Genomic DNA, 17,572 nt, shown 5'->3' on the forward strand with positions numbered 1-17,572 from the left:
CTTTTTGACTTAGCGTTTTTTGAACTTTTTTTTACTTTTCTCCTCAATTGAGGATACTTGATTGTTTTTCAAACGGTAACACGGGGATTTTTTGTCCCCTTAAATGGTTACCGCCGAAATTTATTGTTACATTTTGGTCCGCCAGAGATAATTTCATCTCCTGGCAGGATCGCAAATTAAAAACTCTGTTTAGTTTTTGGGCAGCTACGGGCAACTGCCCGTGAGCAACTCCCTGTGGTCAACTGAGCCGTTTTCTTTATTACATTTTCTTAAATACAATATTTTGCTTAAGCCTAGATACAAATATTAATCTTACATTCTAGGAAGTATATCTACAATCCACCTGAGATAGGACATATGTATGTAGGACATATGTTACAAGTGGGAAGATTCATCTTACAATCTATGAGTTACATTTTTGGACCACCTAAGGCGGACAGTATTAGCAAAGTACACATAATGTTACTTACGGATACTTAATACGGACCATATGGGTCGTAAGTGTCATGTTACATATTTATGACAGATAAAGAATATGTTCATGTAATGTGAACTGGTGGTATTAACTTGGAGCTATGTTTCTAACACCGACGCAAAAATTCGGCTTTATTCCGATTAGAGAGCACTTAAACACTTCTCAGAATCAGTTATTCGTTGTTTTTGTTGGCTTATGAACTTGCGAGGCACTTACTTTGCTCATTTCGCCTGTTTCCAGCTTAGCAAATATCTTTTCAACGATGTATTTCCCTGAGAACAAATTCAACAGCGTTTTCCCCAAAATAGCAATGCTTTGTTAGCACACGAAATGCTTTATGATCCATTTTTTTGTAAACTAACACAAGTTGCGTCACAAAAATGCTATAACTCATTAAGAACAGTAATAACCCAACTAATCGAAACCATATACATACATAGATAGTAGTGGTAGTATTATCTATGTATCAGCCACGGTGAAGCGTGGACGGGTCCTCTAGTTGATAATAAAGTTAAGGAAATATAAAAGAACCTTCAGGGAATCGAAGCTATAGTTTAACTCACTACAATTATATGCGAAGCTGTAACATTACAATGATAAAGCAGAGAATCATGGTGGAAATGTACAAAATCAATATTATAGGACAGAAAGATTATACGATATTTAAAAATAAAGTCTTAACCATCCTCAAAAATTATGAAAAACATTTTTTAAATTGTTTCTTATTTATCTTAAAAATCGTGGAAGACTATTTGAAAACAATAAGCAGCAAAATGAGATAAGAAGTTCGCCGAAGGTGACTCTTTTGACGAAGAAACATGTGGCTGCAAAAAAAAAAAAAAAATAAGCGAAATAACATTTCAATTAGCCATCTGGACCAATGAAAGCAATGTTGCTTCTTTTCGGAAGAATGTGGTCCAGAAAATATGTCCGTCTACTAATAGCCCTGACAGACGAGCAAAATTAATACGCATTAAGCAACGCTAATGCGCATTGGAATTTTATGGTGACAGACGGCAGATCTGTGCATTTAGACAGCTGATGTTGAAATTTGTTTACTTGTTAGAAAAAGTGAAATAAAATTGGAAAGCACTATAACTATCGACTGTCCAAATGTCGCCGGGTGATCAAAAATCTTCAGCAATATGTGTTGTTCTTTTGCCACTTTTATTAGTTCGCCCATGTAATTCCTCTTTTTACATGAACTTCTTTTGGTGCAAATTTGTGTACCATTTGCACAGATATATCGGCATAGCTGTGCAAATTTCGCTTAGCACATCGCAAGTGTCTGACTCGTTCACGCCACAAATCAATTAAAACATTTTCGTCACTGTTTGTCCACATTGTTCGTTGTTTGTTTCCTTCCATCTAAAAATATTAAAATTAGTTTTTTGTAAATATACTGGCACATAATATAATTAGCAATATAAAAACAGCTTACCTCTAACGCTTTGCTTAAATCTTTTGTTTACGTTTTTATCTTCTTTCTATTAATCAACATTCACATTAGCAAAAATCTGCCATTTTTAACCAATGTTGCCTACTAAAATTTGGTAAATTCAGCTAAATGCACGAAATTTTTGTGCATTACTAATTTGCATTAACAAATGCCCCAGTTAATGTAAATTATGCCCGCTAAAGCAAATTAGCGCTGCCGTCTGTCAGGGCTATAAAAACACACTACATATTTGATATATAGCATCATGAACTGAATAAGTTATGTAAACCTATTGAAGGATGTTATGATATCATTTTGCAGCTGGGAAATGTCTAAAAAACGACTTTTGAACAGGATAATGACCCAAAACATAGTACCAAGCTAGGTATGGAGGGGTTTGAATCAAAAAGGATCGACATAATGTCTCGGCCAGCGCAGCACTGAAACTGAATTCAATCACAAATTTATTGGGAAATATTAAACGATAATAAATCTTCGTAGTAAAATACAAATATATTGAAAAAATAAAATTGTGGATATACGTAGAAGTATGTAGCTAAAAATTACTTTTTAAAAGCATAAAATTCATAGTTTGTATTTTTAACTTGATTGTTCTATTTTATAGTTAGAACCCAGGGGCATAACTATATCCATAAACACAGCTGTACATAAATATTTCATAGACATAGATGAAATAAAACTCTAACAATTTCATTAATGCTCTCAAGTATATACTTTTGCGAAGGTGGAAGCAAATTAATTTATTATTAAAAATAATAGAATCGCGTTTAAAAGAGTGCATACAAAATAAAGTGTTTTTAAAGTTTGTGTTCTGTTTGCTTGGATCTTATAAAGCTTTTGAAGCTCTTTCTTGTTCGCTAAAATGTACAACGCTTGTTTAAAGGAAGAGGTGTTCCCCGACTCGTGGAAAGTACAGCGTTTAGTTCTCCTATCAAAACCAAAGACACGACCTGAAGAGCCTTCATAGTACCGACCTCTGTGTATGTTCGACACAATGGATTAAGTGTACGAAAATACCTATTATACGAAACCGCTTGGAGTTAGCAATCCATGAAGCCGGCGGATTATTAAAGAGACAACACGGCTTCATAAAAAAGAGATCCACTGTTGACGCAAACGTGATGACGCCGATACTGTGAAATGAGCAGTAAGTGGCAAGAGATGGAAAGGTGGCTATGCGCTGATTACCCTAGATGTAAAAAATGCGTTCAACATGGCAAAATGTACGATGGGCATATACATATAATTAAACCAAGAGGAAGTGTATATTTAATTACAAAATATAAATACATACATGTATATACATAAATGTACACATACATACATAAGTATATATGTACATATGAAAACCCGAAAAAACGTTAACTTCGGTTGCACCGAAGCTAAATACCCTTCACAGGTGCATTTCTCTTAGTAACTATGTGTTCTGTTTGCATGGAAGCTATATGCTATAGTAATTCGTTCCAAACATTTTCTTTTGGAGATTATTTTGTTACCTTAAGCAGCAATCCATGCTAAATTTCGTGAAGATACCACGTCAAATGCGAAAGTTTTCCATACAAGCCCTTGATTCCGATCGTTCGGTTTGTATAGCAGCTATATGCTATAGTAATCCGATCTGAACAATTTCTTCGGAGATTACATTGTTGTCTTGGAAAATAATCTATACCAATTTTCGCGAAGATACATTGTCAAATGTGAAATTTTTCCATACAAGCCTTGATTCCGATCGTTCAGTTTATATGGCAGCTATATGTTATAGTGGTCCGATATCGGCATTTCCGACAAATGAACAGCTTCTTGAAGAGAAAATGACGTTTGCAAAATTTCAAAACGATATCTTAAAAACTGAGGGACTAGTTCGTATATACACAGACAGACGGACAGACAGACGGACATAGCTAAATCGACTCAGCTCGACATACTGATCATTTATAAGTATATATACTTTATAGGGTCTCCGATCCTTCCTTCTGGGTGTTACAAACTTCGCGACAAACTTAATATACCCTGTTCAGGGTATAAAAATTTATTGTCTTTGGGAACTTTACTGATGAAAACACGCGTAAGTATGTACTATATCATTTTTCTAGTACTTGCTTTAACGAATTTTGTAGGTGTGTCTCGATTGACCGAGGCAACCGAGTTCTTATCTTCAATATACATATATATGTACATATATACGCATATGTATGCGATCAAATAAACACGTGCATAAATTTGTATAAATGATGCGGTATATGTCATACATACATACATACATACATACTACTACACTACATACATATGTACATACATACATATGAACATGTGTATGTGTTTGTAGGTAAATTTTGTTTTCTCATTGCCTTATCATTGTTGTTTCTTCCGCTAAATTAGCTGCCATTAATTGGGGTTTGGACTATTTATATGTACATACATATGTATGTACCATACATCTATACTTTATATTATAGACCGACGACTCCGAAGAAAAGAATCATTGTTGATATTTCCTCTACACTGAAGAGGTATCAGTGACAACTGATACAGTGATATTATAAACTTTTCACTAACATATTTATTTGAATTCAACGGTGATTTTCTAGAGTAGAGCTGGAGAGGATCACAGAGAGAGATCAAAGGTATGAGTGTTCACTGTCGTTTCTTCTTTTCGCAAGGTGGCGCCAATTTGAGATTACAAGTACAAGTGAAGCTAGGTCCTTCTCCATCTGTTCTTTCTAACGGAGTAGAGATCTTCCTCTTCCTCTGCTTCTCCCGGCGGGTACTGCATCGAATACTTTCAATACTTTCAGAGCTGGAGTGTTTTCGTCCATCCGGATAACATGACCTAGCCAGCGTAGCCGCTGTCTTTTAATTCGCTGAACTATGTCAATGTCGTCGTATATCTCATACACTTATCGTTTCATCGAATGCGATATTCGCCGTTGCCAACGCGCAAAGGACCATAAATCTTTCGCAGAACTTTTTTTTCAAAAACTCGTAAAGTCGAGTCATCAGATGTTGTCATCGTCCATGCCTCTACACCATACATATAACAGGTTGGAAATAATGAGTGACTTATAGAGTTTTTTTTTTGTTCGTCGAGAGAGAACTTTACTTCTCAATTGCCCACTTAGTCCGAAGTAGCACCTGTTGGCAAGATATATATATGCGAATATCATTGGCATACGCCAGCAGCTGTACGCTCTTATAGAAGATGGTACCTTCTCTGTTTAGTTCTGCAGCTCGAATTATTTTCTCCAAAAGTAGGATGAAAAAGTCACACGAAAGGAAGTCGCCTTGTCTGAAACCTTGTTTGGTATCGAACGGCTCGGAGAGGTCCTTCCCGTTCCTGATGAAGCTTTTGGTGTTGTTCACCGTCAGTTTATACAGCCGTATTAGAATAGATTATATGTTTGGTAATTTACTTTAATTTTCACGTTTGGATGTCCAAATCAATTAATTTTTCGAGTTTTCAATTGACTTCTTGTTTTTCAAAACGGTAAAAGTATACACTTTCCTTCTCCGTAATATTATATACAATGGGTGCAAACATTTATACTAGAGGTTATACTATGTTCGGACCGACAACGAAAACACGTTTTCGTGGGAAAAAGTGGTTTTCGCACGAAAACTTGTGTTTACGTCAATGTAAAATACGTCAAACGAAAACACAGTTTTCGCTGAAAACTACTTGAAAACTTACATTCCACTCATTATAATCGGTGCCTGCTGTGGTTTAATCGATGGTTTTGGAAGACATATTTTGCCGGCCCTTGATATTTGTTTACATTCCATATACAAAAACAGCTGTCGCTTGATATTCTCATATTAGGGGGATTCTCTTGCTCTTGCAAAACCTTGCACGGTGCAGAAATTGCAGAATTTTCCTCTTAGTGCAACAGCACAACAAAAAAAACACGCAGAAAATTATTTGCAATGACTGTAAAATATGTCAAACCAAAACCCATGTTTATTTTCGTGTCGTCATATATATCACTAGATTCTGCAATGGGTGCTTTCTTGGCCTTGTATATTTCAGTATAGGATTTTTGCATTTTGTGTCATCGTGAAATCTTGCAATGGCAAGAGAATGCCGCTATTGATAGTTGTCAGTGAAAACTCATCGGAAACACACATTGTCGGTCCGAACGACTTAGATTCCACAACATTCCGAACATAGTATTAGACCGAGCTTTTTTTTCTGTGGCCTGATATGTAGTTAGCAGAAAAGAACTATTGTTTTCCTTTTTTAAATATACTGAATAGAGATCATCATAGATATTAATCGATTGTCATTTTTTTGTATTTTGTAATAACACAAACACGAAAAAGTTAAAAATAAATCAATTTCAAATAAATTTCGTCAATATTCTGAAACAAAGTCAACATATATTTTTATTTTAGTAATTATGCTTTTTGACTATGTTGTAGAAAATTTAGTATTTATTATCGACACGTTTATTTTCATTCAAGTGTAAATACATCTCTAAATAATGAAATGTAAGAGCTGATTAGACCTGTTCGTTTTCAATTGTGATTTTGTGATTGTTACGTACTTAATTGAATGAAAATCTCAATTTTAGAGACTTGTGACTATATCACAATACAGAATCGCTCGGTTAGTCTACGAATTGCAGATTTGACAACGTGCGACTACTATTCTGGCGTTACAAACTTGAAAAACTTACTCTGCGGACAGAAATTGTATATGATTAAGTATAATTTCAGAAAACGTATTCTTCAGAAGGGAAAATAAGTAGGAAAATAGCCGGGTAAAATAAGTTGTTCCTAAAGGAGACTGTAATGAGAAAGAAAACGCATATTTTAAATTTGTGATTAATTTTTGCATCATATTCACATGAATTGGTTATTTACTTTTATAATAATACATATGTACAATGCATATGTATTACACTTGTTTTCATACAAATTAAATTTTATTGTTGAGTATACAATATTTAAAATCGCAAATCACAAAACTAATTAAGTCTGTCTGAATGCTCTAATCATTCTCGTCTGCAAAATCTTCTGCTCGATGCCATATATTGCTGATAATGAAATGACTCGTGAAAAAGGTTGAGAATTATTAATACTTATACCAAGCTTTATAATTATCAAATGGTGTACAAACATACATTCAAGCATGCATGTATGTACATAGGCATACATTAATACACACATGCATATATTTGTGTTTTAGCTCACAATAATTGTTTTCATCTTAGATCAGCCGTGGAGATGTCAAAAAACTATAAATTATAAAGTTAAAATTCACGACTATTAATCAAATAAATGCTTGTAATACATATATTTGAAAACATAGCGTTAATGAAAGTATGGATGCGAAGCTTCCACAATTGATTATGCAGCAAGTGAAAATAAATATAACAATAAAAGTGATGAAAAGTTGCTCATACGCACTGAACACCACCCATAAACGAATTGCAAGTGGTATCAATTGATAGAATACACGTACATACGATGGTTTTTGAAAAAATAGCGACACTAAGTCTGATATTGCAAAGATGCTGTTAGGTTCTTATAAAGACAACGCGTACACGTAATATCGTTGCAATATATCCTTAAGGGAACTGTGTAGGAATGGTTTGTGTATCCATTAGGGTGGGTAAAAAACAAAAACATTTTTTTCGCTGCTAGTCTGAAAACTGGGTTCTTAGACACTTCTAAGAGAATCTCTCCAAATGTGGACTCTTAATTGAAGCGGGAAGGTTCTCGGCTGTACATTTTCCTATTTTTTCTCGTTATCAGAAAATAATGAAATCTCGCTTTTTAGACTTTCTAATTTGTACACTTATTGCATGATAAAAAGTATCCATTTAACAACAACAATGAAAAATTTTATAAATGGGATTTACCATGAAAGTTTTTCAATTATTGGAAAGCTCTGCCATTTTTTCGAACATAATTGCAATTATATGTAAACATATGTATGTATATTTAATCTGCGTTTTGTTAACGCTACTTTATTCATCGTGGTGCTAATTAAATCATTCATAAGTGCTGTGGTTTTGCTTGATAAATTCCTTTTTGCTATCAGATACGTGCCGCTTAAAGTGTTGATAAATTCTCCATATTTTGTTGTTCTTGTACACGAGAGTATAAACGTGCGAATATTATTTATAATTATCTTTTTTATTGCTTTAGTTCGTGAAGTTTATGTAGACGTTTTACGAGGCATTTAAAAATCGCAATTTATAGACATCCTGTGATAAGAAGGCGATTTTTGATTAAATTATCTTTTTTGGAGGTTTGTCAAGTGTCTTATATATTAAATGTATTAAAATAAAGAAAGGTACTAGAGGCATAACTGCACATAACTTTTAATTTTGTATGGAAAAGAAAACGTTAATAAATCTTTTGCCTTTTCCAGTATACTTTGTATTACGATATCACATTTCCAAAGTTGTAGATTTATTTAGTTAATGCAAAATATCAAGAAAACCATGTTATTTATGTATATAGCACATGAGAAAATAAATATAATTTAAGCAATGTTTAAATTGAAAATAAGTAGCTGGTTTACGTTTAATCCTTCTTTTTAGGGCAAAAACGGACCCCCTAATATGCAAATACATACAAATGTATATGGTATTTGCCGTTGTACGAACTTAGCCATGCCTAACTTCTTTGCCGTTATTTTACTTTACGTATTTATGTATTTTTTTTAATAATACTTTTGAGTAAATAAAGAATTAATTCACCCGTATTATCGGTTAAAAAAATTGCTTGTTTATAAATTAGTTAATCATAAACTTACTTAATGCTTAAAAAGTATTTTAGAACAATAGAAGTACATTTATCGGTTTTGGTATCTTTTGATTCTTTAGTTATATACATATGTATGTAAATAGGCTTCAAAAAGTTATATCTTTACTTACATATACACATCCACACATTCTTAGATTATATTATTAAGAATTTATTGCTTTCAAAAAATAATACTGTCAATAAAATATTTGGTATATAAATTTTAAAAACTCTTTTTAGAAGTATCGGTGTAACACCATCTCACGCTGCATTACAATTTTACACAAATAACATAAACAATAAAAAAACACATCTAAATTGTTTTTATGTGACATTTTACTTTGACAAATTGTCACTTGTCTTACTGAAAGTGAACTTCGATGATTTTATTCCTCTTATTCTCCCATTAATATGGCTAAATGTAGACACATGTCTGTATAAAAAATTTTATTAATGTTTTTGAACGTCAACTTGTCGATCATACGATTTCGCTCTGAACAATGTTGGTCGGCGCCCAATCAGCCCCACACTGTAAAACTTTAACAGTTTCATTTGCTCAGAGTCTTCAAGTTTACATTAATACATTGCTCTCAGTATATATAATATCATTAAAGTTTAGCTGAATATTATGTAGATGTGTATGTGTAGAAGTACATACGTATGTATATACATATGTGTGTGCAATAACGCATCGTAACCGGCTTTGCGGTATATATGTATGTAACTAGTAATTCTGCCGGTAGTTGTCTTGCCGTGTTAACAGAATCGTTTATCGCCACCCAGAAATGTTTAGTCCCTTCTTGGCGCGATGTTTACGCGAGGTTTAGTATCGCTTATGTACATAAAATTAAGAGAATGAAAGATCATATATGTATGCATGTACATATGTACACACACAAATGTAACAACAAACCGACCGATTTTCGTAACATCGAGATATTTGGAGGCATTGTACGCTGCCGACATAGTTGTTTTGGGTGACTTTGACTTTGGTGTCACCATATGTACCTACGCATATACTATATACATACATACATATATGTGATTACAGATATAAATGTACTCATCGGAAAGTCCAATTTTGGGCACGTCGAATTTTCAGTGAATGGGCCCTAGAAAAGTTGGCAGAAAATCCGCTTTTTTATCGACAAATTTTGTATAAAAATTGCCGCATTTGGGGTGAAGAGCAACCAGAAGCCGTTCAAGAAGCCATGCATCCCGAAAACTGTTTGGTGTGGTTTGTACGCTGGTACCTACATATTTGGAACATACATGGACGCAACGTTACGGTGAATGGCGATCGCTATCGTTCGATGCTATGTCCATAAAATCGTTTGGTTAAAAGTTTGCAATCTTTCTAATGCTCCTCGCTCTGGAGCTTTTCTGTACTTCAATATAAATATGTTTTTATATGTATGTATGTACAGGTATGAAATTTATAGGTAATTCGCTTAATTTTGTGCTTTCCCGAACCAGTACAAATGGCATCAGGTTCGTAGCGACCACAAGAGGAAGTAACGCCAGAAAACATCTCAAAACTCCGTGAAATTTTGTTGGGTGAAAGTGCACTAAGTGAAATTGAGAAAGTCAATTAACATCCTTGACATTCATAGTTCACTCAAAATAGTGGATGAAGATGAAAACATACGCCTATTTTGAAGACCTTGAATTACACACTATTGAACCGGTATCGAAATATTGTAGGATTGTACCAACAAATGTAATAACTTAAGTTGAATATTAAGTAGAAGAATAAAGCCACGTTTTCATGCAAAAAAATTTAATTGATAGTTCAGAAACTTTTAGCCCACAGTCTGCACACTTATTTCTTAATTGAGTATCAAAATTTGCCTGCTTGGTAGGCTGAGAAAAGTGCGCATGCAATCCATATGATACTGTTAACTTGTACAATTATCTGTTATTATTCTCAAGCTTTCGCTCTAAAAGCAAAACTTTTATACTCACTATTCTCAATCTGCTATATTTTATGTATTTTTATACATTCGCAAGTTCATGCCAGTCAACCTTTTTCTTTCGGCTATTAAAATTCCTTTGCTGTTGCTGGTACAGATAGCAGTGCTGCTGTTTCATCGCCACTGTGTAGCTTTGCCACTGTAGGCATTTCATGTTTAGCTTTTTCAAGTCATTCTAACAGTCAGATGTGTTACTTTGGTGTGGACGGACGTGTTTGTTCCAAGTGGTGGTGCGTGGTAATTTTTTAAGTTGAATCTTCGTGCAAAAAAATATATACATATGTATATATATATATTTGTACATATATGCAGATATAGAAAAAGTGCGAATCATAAAAGTTTAATTCTTCCTAATTATTTTGATAGATTACGCATGTGCATATCAAGGAGACTTTCGCTATTTGTCCATATAGAAAGTTATTGAAAAAGTTGGCGAAAACCCCCTGCAAATATTCTACTCAATAAGTTGTGATTTTACATAATTATTAATTCTAAAAAAATAGAAATTGCACAGTCACTGTTGAAAGTGGTGGACGTGTGTAGTTGATTTAAAAATTTTTTTTTCTTTAATTGTAATTATTATATATATTTTTCCTTTTTTATAATAGACAATAAATTGTGCAGCAATAACAACAACGACACAGAGTAACTGCAGTGCTGTGAAGTTTAAATAGTGACAGTTACATATGCACATACGTACATTCATTTAAACGTATGTATGTATGTATATGTATGATTTGAATGCGTAACACATGCAAATACGTCGAAGAGGATAAGTGAAGAATAAAATTCTAATATATATTTTATTTGAATATACATACACAACGAAGGATACACGAAAAAGCAGCAAGAGTAGCGAAAGGAAACACATATCTGTGCCGAAAGTCAATAGAAAACGTAAGTGAAAAATCAAAACAGCTGTGATATTTTGTATGAAGTTAACAGATATTATAGTGAGACTTAACATAATTATGTTGGTTTAGTATAATTTTGGTAAAGGACATAACATAAGACATATGAAAGTACAAATGTACATACATATATATTATGTTAAAACCTTTTAAATATTAATATGTGTATTATAACTATAATTATAAAACATTTAAAATAATGAATTAAAAAAATAAATGTAAAGAACGTTTAATAACATTTTCAATAATATTATAATAAAGTCAAAAGAAAAATTAAAAATTGATCTAACTAAAAAAATTTAACCAGCAAAAATAATAAAAAAAACGCTACAATATTAAATATGGCAAATTAATTAGTATAATATATTACTGCAATATAATACCAAAATTTGAAAAACTTAACACAAAAAAGTAAACAATTCATTAAAAATGTAATATTGTTATATAGAAATAGTAAAACAATGCACTTTATGAAAATCATAAAATTATTACAAAGTAGCAATAAAATGTATTGGACAATTGGCTATTTATATTCTGGGAACCACATTCATTACACATTTTTTTTTTTGAAGTAAATTATGATTTATTACACACAATAAAATATTGCATATTCATTTAAGTATTTTGTTGAGTAACATGCATAATGCATGGTTAGAGAGCGAGCGAGAGTAAAGTGATAGTGCAAGAGGTGTAATAAATGTTTTGCACAAATTAATTGCAATTTCTTTGCTCTTTGCTTATATTGTGCCAAAGCGTTAATATGTATGTACATACATATACAAATATGTACATATGTACGTATTGTAGGTACGTAAGTCTTTTCCACTGTTTTCTCAATTACATAATTATATGTATATTTTAATTTTTTTGTTGGCTATTTCAATGCTTAAACAGAGACATACTTATGTAAGTATATGTAAGTACCTCTTGGACTTTTTACATTGCAATTTCATCATGACCGTTAAGTGCTATTGTTCTTACTTAGGCTTTTTATGGGCACTTGGGCGCGTCCTGATTCTTTAAGCAATCATTATGCGATTATATTCGGTAGTCGAGTTAATTTACATTAAATTAAGCAATTTATAAATAAATAAAAAATATTAAAAAAGGTTTTTTTTTATATATTTCTAAATTAGAAATTGTTACAAAATTTTATACGCGTTCAGGTATGTGACAGCACATATTCAAACTTCAAAAATAATAAAGGAATACAAGATTTCTCCAATTAGTGAAGTCTTAAGTATGCAGCACATACCGTCACTAATTATAAAATGAAGTCAACATCAAATTTTAAGAAAGAATGATGCAAATATTTAGTTGGCACAACATAAAATATTTTCGATATTTTGAAGCGTTTTGTTATTTTTTTAAATTGTTTTTAACGAATATATACATATATATATATTTTATATATTTAAAATTTTTTCTTTGTTTATTGATGACCAAGAACAGTAGATTTTTTAAAATTTTCTTAAATATTTGCGTATATTGCGTATATATGTATGTATGCAAAAATAAATTTAAGTGCTCGGTAATGCAATATTCATATAAATATGTATGGTATATTCCACTTATGTATATTTCTTTTATTTACGCATGACGTCGCTGAGTTCATTAAAAGACTTTATAAAAATAGAAAATAATTAAAAACGAGAACAAAGAAAAGGTTAAAATTTTCTGAGAAAAAGTCAAAATACATTCGCTTATTTTTTTATTTTGGATGTATGTACATACATATAAGCCTAAAATTTAGCAGAAGATATTGGTAGCCAATGTTTGGTCTTATAATATTATTATGTGAAATTTATTTTTTTTAAGTAATTAAAAAATAAAATGCATCAACAAATTAAAAAAAAACCTTTCCAATCAAATGTGTAATTTTGTAAAAATATATGTACCTGCATATCACTTAGATTTTTGGGATAGATTTTTTAAATACATAAATATTATAACTTTTGCCCTTTTTTATTATATAGAAAAATGTTCATAAGAAAAGTCTAAATTTCCGAAGCCGAAGTTATACAGTAACAAATAAAATAGTTACGAAATGTATAGGTTGCTTAGAGTCAGATTAGATTTGTCTTATTTTTTTATTATAAATACTTTATTATACCCAAAGCTTATTTTCAGCTACAATTCTGTTTTATCAGTTGAAAGTGCGTGCAAATTAACATAGTAATTTGCTTGAGCATCTCAATAAATCAAACTTGCTGTGAACAATGTAGTTGTATATAACTTGAACTTGAAAAATTACTTATTAAAATCTCACATATACATATATGTATGTATACATATGTATGCACGCACATATCGACATACATATAATCATTGCGCGTTTGTATGATATATTCGTGCTACAGCAATTTAGGCCGATCACGTGAATTAGGCGTGCCTATATGCTTATATAAAGCGCTCTCACATAGAAACAACAACAATAAGATAAGTGTATATGAACTTACTGCATATTAGTAGACATTTATGTACATACATATGTATGTGCAAACAGTAATATACAAATACATAAATAATTAATTTTTTAACTAAGTCCACACACGTGTTTCCGCGTCTATTAATATACCATATGCGAAAATAATGTAACACAAAAAGTGCATTGGCCACTCAGCTGTTAGCGAAAGTTTACTATTTCCTTGCTAATTTTCATTTATTTGTGTTTCGTTTCCTTTTTTATTTACATACATATATTTGGCGAAAAATCAATTGACTGCCCTTCACATTTATCTAATTGTAGACCTCTAAAGCTGCGCAAAATTAGCTTGCCATGCCAAAAATCCATCTAGTGCACCGTGAAAAATCCGTGTACGCTTTTGAAGTGACGTTCATAAATCTGTATACATAATATCAATCACAAGTGACATACTCGTATGTATGTATGTCTAACGTTAAGACTCTAGTTGTGACGCGTTTGGAAACGTGTACGTACAAGTACATACATATGTACATTAGGGTGAGCTAAAAGCTACACCAACGAGTTTACATATGTGTTAAAATTAACCTACATACATATACACTCAGAAAAAATATCCATGCCAGAAAGGTGAACTTTGAAAGTTTCTCATAAAAATAACTGAATTTTTTAGGAAATTGTATCTGTACAAAAATACGTAATGTAAAAAATTTTACCATAAACCGTTGAAAAGTTATGGTATTTTTAATGAAAAATATTTTTTACGTGTAATTTTTATGGGAAATTTTTAATGCTTTTTAGTTCATCCTACTGTACATACATACATATGTATATTTAATCTTCGTTTTTATGGCCTTACTATCACTTTATTACGTCGTGTGCACTTTCCTGTTGCCGAAATGGAGTAGTTGTTGACCGCTACATGACACTGATCTCTGGCGATATCTCGCTGTGTTGAATTAAAAATGTTTGTACAAATGAACTTCTAAGCTCAAACCATATGTTTCGTATTTTTTTACTCAATATCATTTATTGTCTGCGTGTGGAAGACCTTCAATAGCAACGTATACAACAGTATTTACTATTGCAGTGCGGGCATTCATAGTTCCGTGATTAGATTATAGACTAGAGCAGTTGTTAATCGAGAAGCGAACCACTTGAAAAATTTAGATAAATCAGTTTTTTGTCTTTTAATAAATTAGTCACAACTTTCATTTGAGATAAATATATATTTATAGCGGGATTCTGTAACCAGTCTCTATTTGAGACATTTTGTGGTAAAGTCTCAATTTGTGACTAGTTACTATTCATTTAACAGTCTCTAGCGTTAGTCTCAAAATATTGCCTTAAATTTGAGACCTGATAGTTAGCAAGTCTCAAAACTAAAAAGAACTCTTGTCTGCCATTTTGAATATACTGAATAGAGATCATCATAGATATTAATCTACTGTCGTTTTTTTTATATTTTGTAAGCAACTCAAACACGAAAAGGTTAAAAATAAATCAATTTTACATAAATGTTGTAAATATTCTCATACAAAAGCAACATAGATTTTTATTTTTATTGATAACTAGCTGACCCCGCAGCCGTTGTCCTGCGTGAAATTATGTGTGTTTGAAATGAAAAAAAGTTGAAATTGTATTGGGTCGAAAATGATTTATTTTCTATTTTTCTACATTTTTTTAATGTTGCGCAACTTAATAAACATAATTTTTTGATTTCTGTTCTGGTGCGTAAATATACAGAGAAGATGGGTTTCCAACTCGTCAACACGCCACATACTTATATCTGGCCGTGTGAAAAACATAGCATTTCCCGATTTCCTTGTGTCCTGTTGATTGTCAACGCAAAGGCAATTTTCCCTGGTAATTGAATACATTTGAACTGAAATGGCTGTCCCTTGTATTCGATAACTGCGTCATAATCAGTCGGGTTCCATTACACAGTTTCGGCGCATGAAGATTGCGAAACATAATAATGACAGATCCAACTTTTAGACGCAAAAGATGCACTCAAGCAATTGCAGTTACGATACTTTGACCAATGCTCGGATAAACATTCGTGATGAATTCATCTTCCGTTGAAGTGAATTGACAAAAGGGAGGTGAAATTGATATCAAACCACTGGAAGTATCAACCGAAATTTGCCCATTTCCAATTCTAAGCGAATATCCGTACAATGTAAAATGTCGTCGGCAATGTCATTTTTTCGTATCCCATAATTAACGCGAATTTGAAGGCTGATATGTCGAAATGATCTTCGCGAAAAGTATGCGAACTTCAGTGGCATGCGAAGTAACTATCGCATTGTCCTGCACAACAGTCTACAAACTTTCATGAATTGCAAAAGTAAATATCCTACAAAGCGCTTTATTGCAGTTCCCACCCATTCGATACTGCTGATCTCATATCGTTCAAGGCCAATAACCGCTATGTTGTTTTCTTTGGAGACGTACTTGCAAACGTATTTGATCGATTTCACCAATCTGCAATATTCAACATTGACATGAGTTTTGAATGTGAATTAGACAAAATGGCGAATATGGTACGATCCATGTGTTGTCAACTTCGATGTGTTGTTAACGTCGATATTCACGCCTCTAAATGCTAAATGTTCTGCCATTGTCGTCTGGTGAGCGACGCCGATACAGTGAATATCCATCATTTCCCATTTCCGTTTCCGAAAGAAAAGCACATGAGTAGTGTTTCGTGCATTTATTGTCAAACATACAAACCAAAGTGGGATTGTAAGGTTCGCAAGGTCTATGAACCATATTGGTTTCCACCACTTCGTATAATTCTGGATATATCTCTGAATCAGGAAATTCCGCTGTAATGATTTCACCAATTTGATCTGGTGTAATCACCATCCGCATCCAAAGAAGAATGTGTGTGTGCGGCAAATCTCTTTTTTGCCACTCAACAGAATACATTCAGCATCTAACAGCACCACATATACCATATGTTGCTTCAAGATAAAGACCATCAAACATCGCAGCTATTGTTTAATAAGTCGTGCTGTGATATCGTTACGATCGCTAGCTGATTGACCGCGATCCATAATTCCGCACGTATGTCATCGCATTTTGGGAGTACTTCTTGCCTTTTCTTGGGCAAAAAGAACGCCGACCAATATTAGCGCGACCTCTTCGTGGCTTCGTAACAAATTTCAATATGCAATTGATCATATTGTGTGAAACACACATAAAGTTTTCACTGAATAATTTTAAATAATTTTTCCTTTGGATAGCCGGAATAAAAAAGCAAGCGACCGCAATTGAACAATTTAAATAATTTACAAATCAAAAATTGAAAAACAAAACAAACAAAAATTGAAAAAAATGTGTATGGAAAATGTTACTTTTTAGAATTGTCCAATTTTCCGACTTCTCCTCATGAAAAGTATAAGGTATTTGTTTCTAAACCCTTCCCGATCCACAACAAATAACCTTTAAAAATTTCATCAAGATTGGTTCAACCGTTCTCTTAGTGTTACTAACAAACATTCATTTTTATATACATACATATGTATGTACATATGTATGTACATATGTATGTACATATGTATGTATGTA

The 17,572-nt window shown here is 32.4% G+C and overlaps 1 protein-coding gene across 6 annotated transcripts in view; it reads left to right on the forward strand.

Moving 5' to 3' along the window:
* Positions 1-10,775: 10,775 nt before the first annotated feature.
* The window catches only part of LOC126757431 (pyruvate carboxylase, mitochondrial), a 37,919-nt gene continuing 31,122 nt past the window's right edge, over positions 10,776-17,572 (forward strand). For 2 of the 6 annotated variants that reach the window (XM_050471339.1, XM_050471344.1), the window contains exons 1-2: positions 10,776-10,890; positions 11,269-11,557. The gene's annotated coding sequence lies outside the window, so the exon portion shown is untranslated. The other 4 variants (XM_050471340.1, XM_050471341.1, XM_050471342.1 and 1 more) reach the window with 4 other exon arrangements.

Source organism: Bactrocera neohumeralis, chromosome 4 (genome assembly GCF_024586455.1).
Source record: "Bactrocera neohumeralis isolate Rockhampton chromosome 4, APGP_CSIRO_Bneo_wtdbg2-racon-allhic-juicebox.fasta_v2, whole genome shotgun sequence".
In the NCBI taxonomy this organism is placed as follows: Eukaryota; Metazoa; Arthropoda; class Insecta; order Diptera; family Tephritidae; genus Bactrocera; species Bactrocera neohumeralis.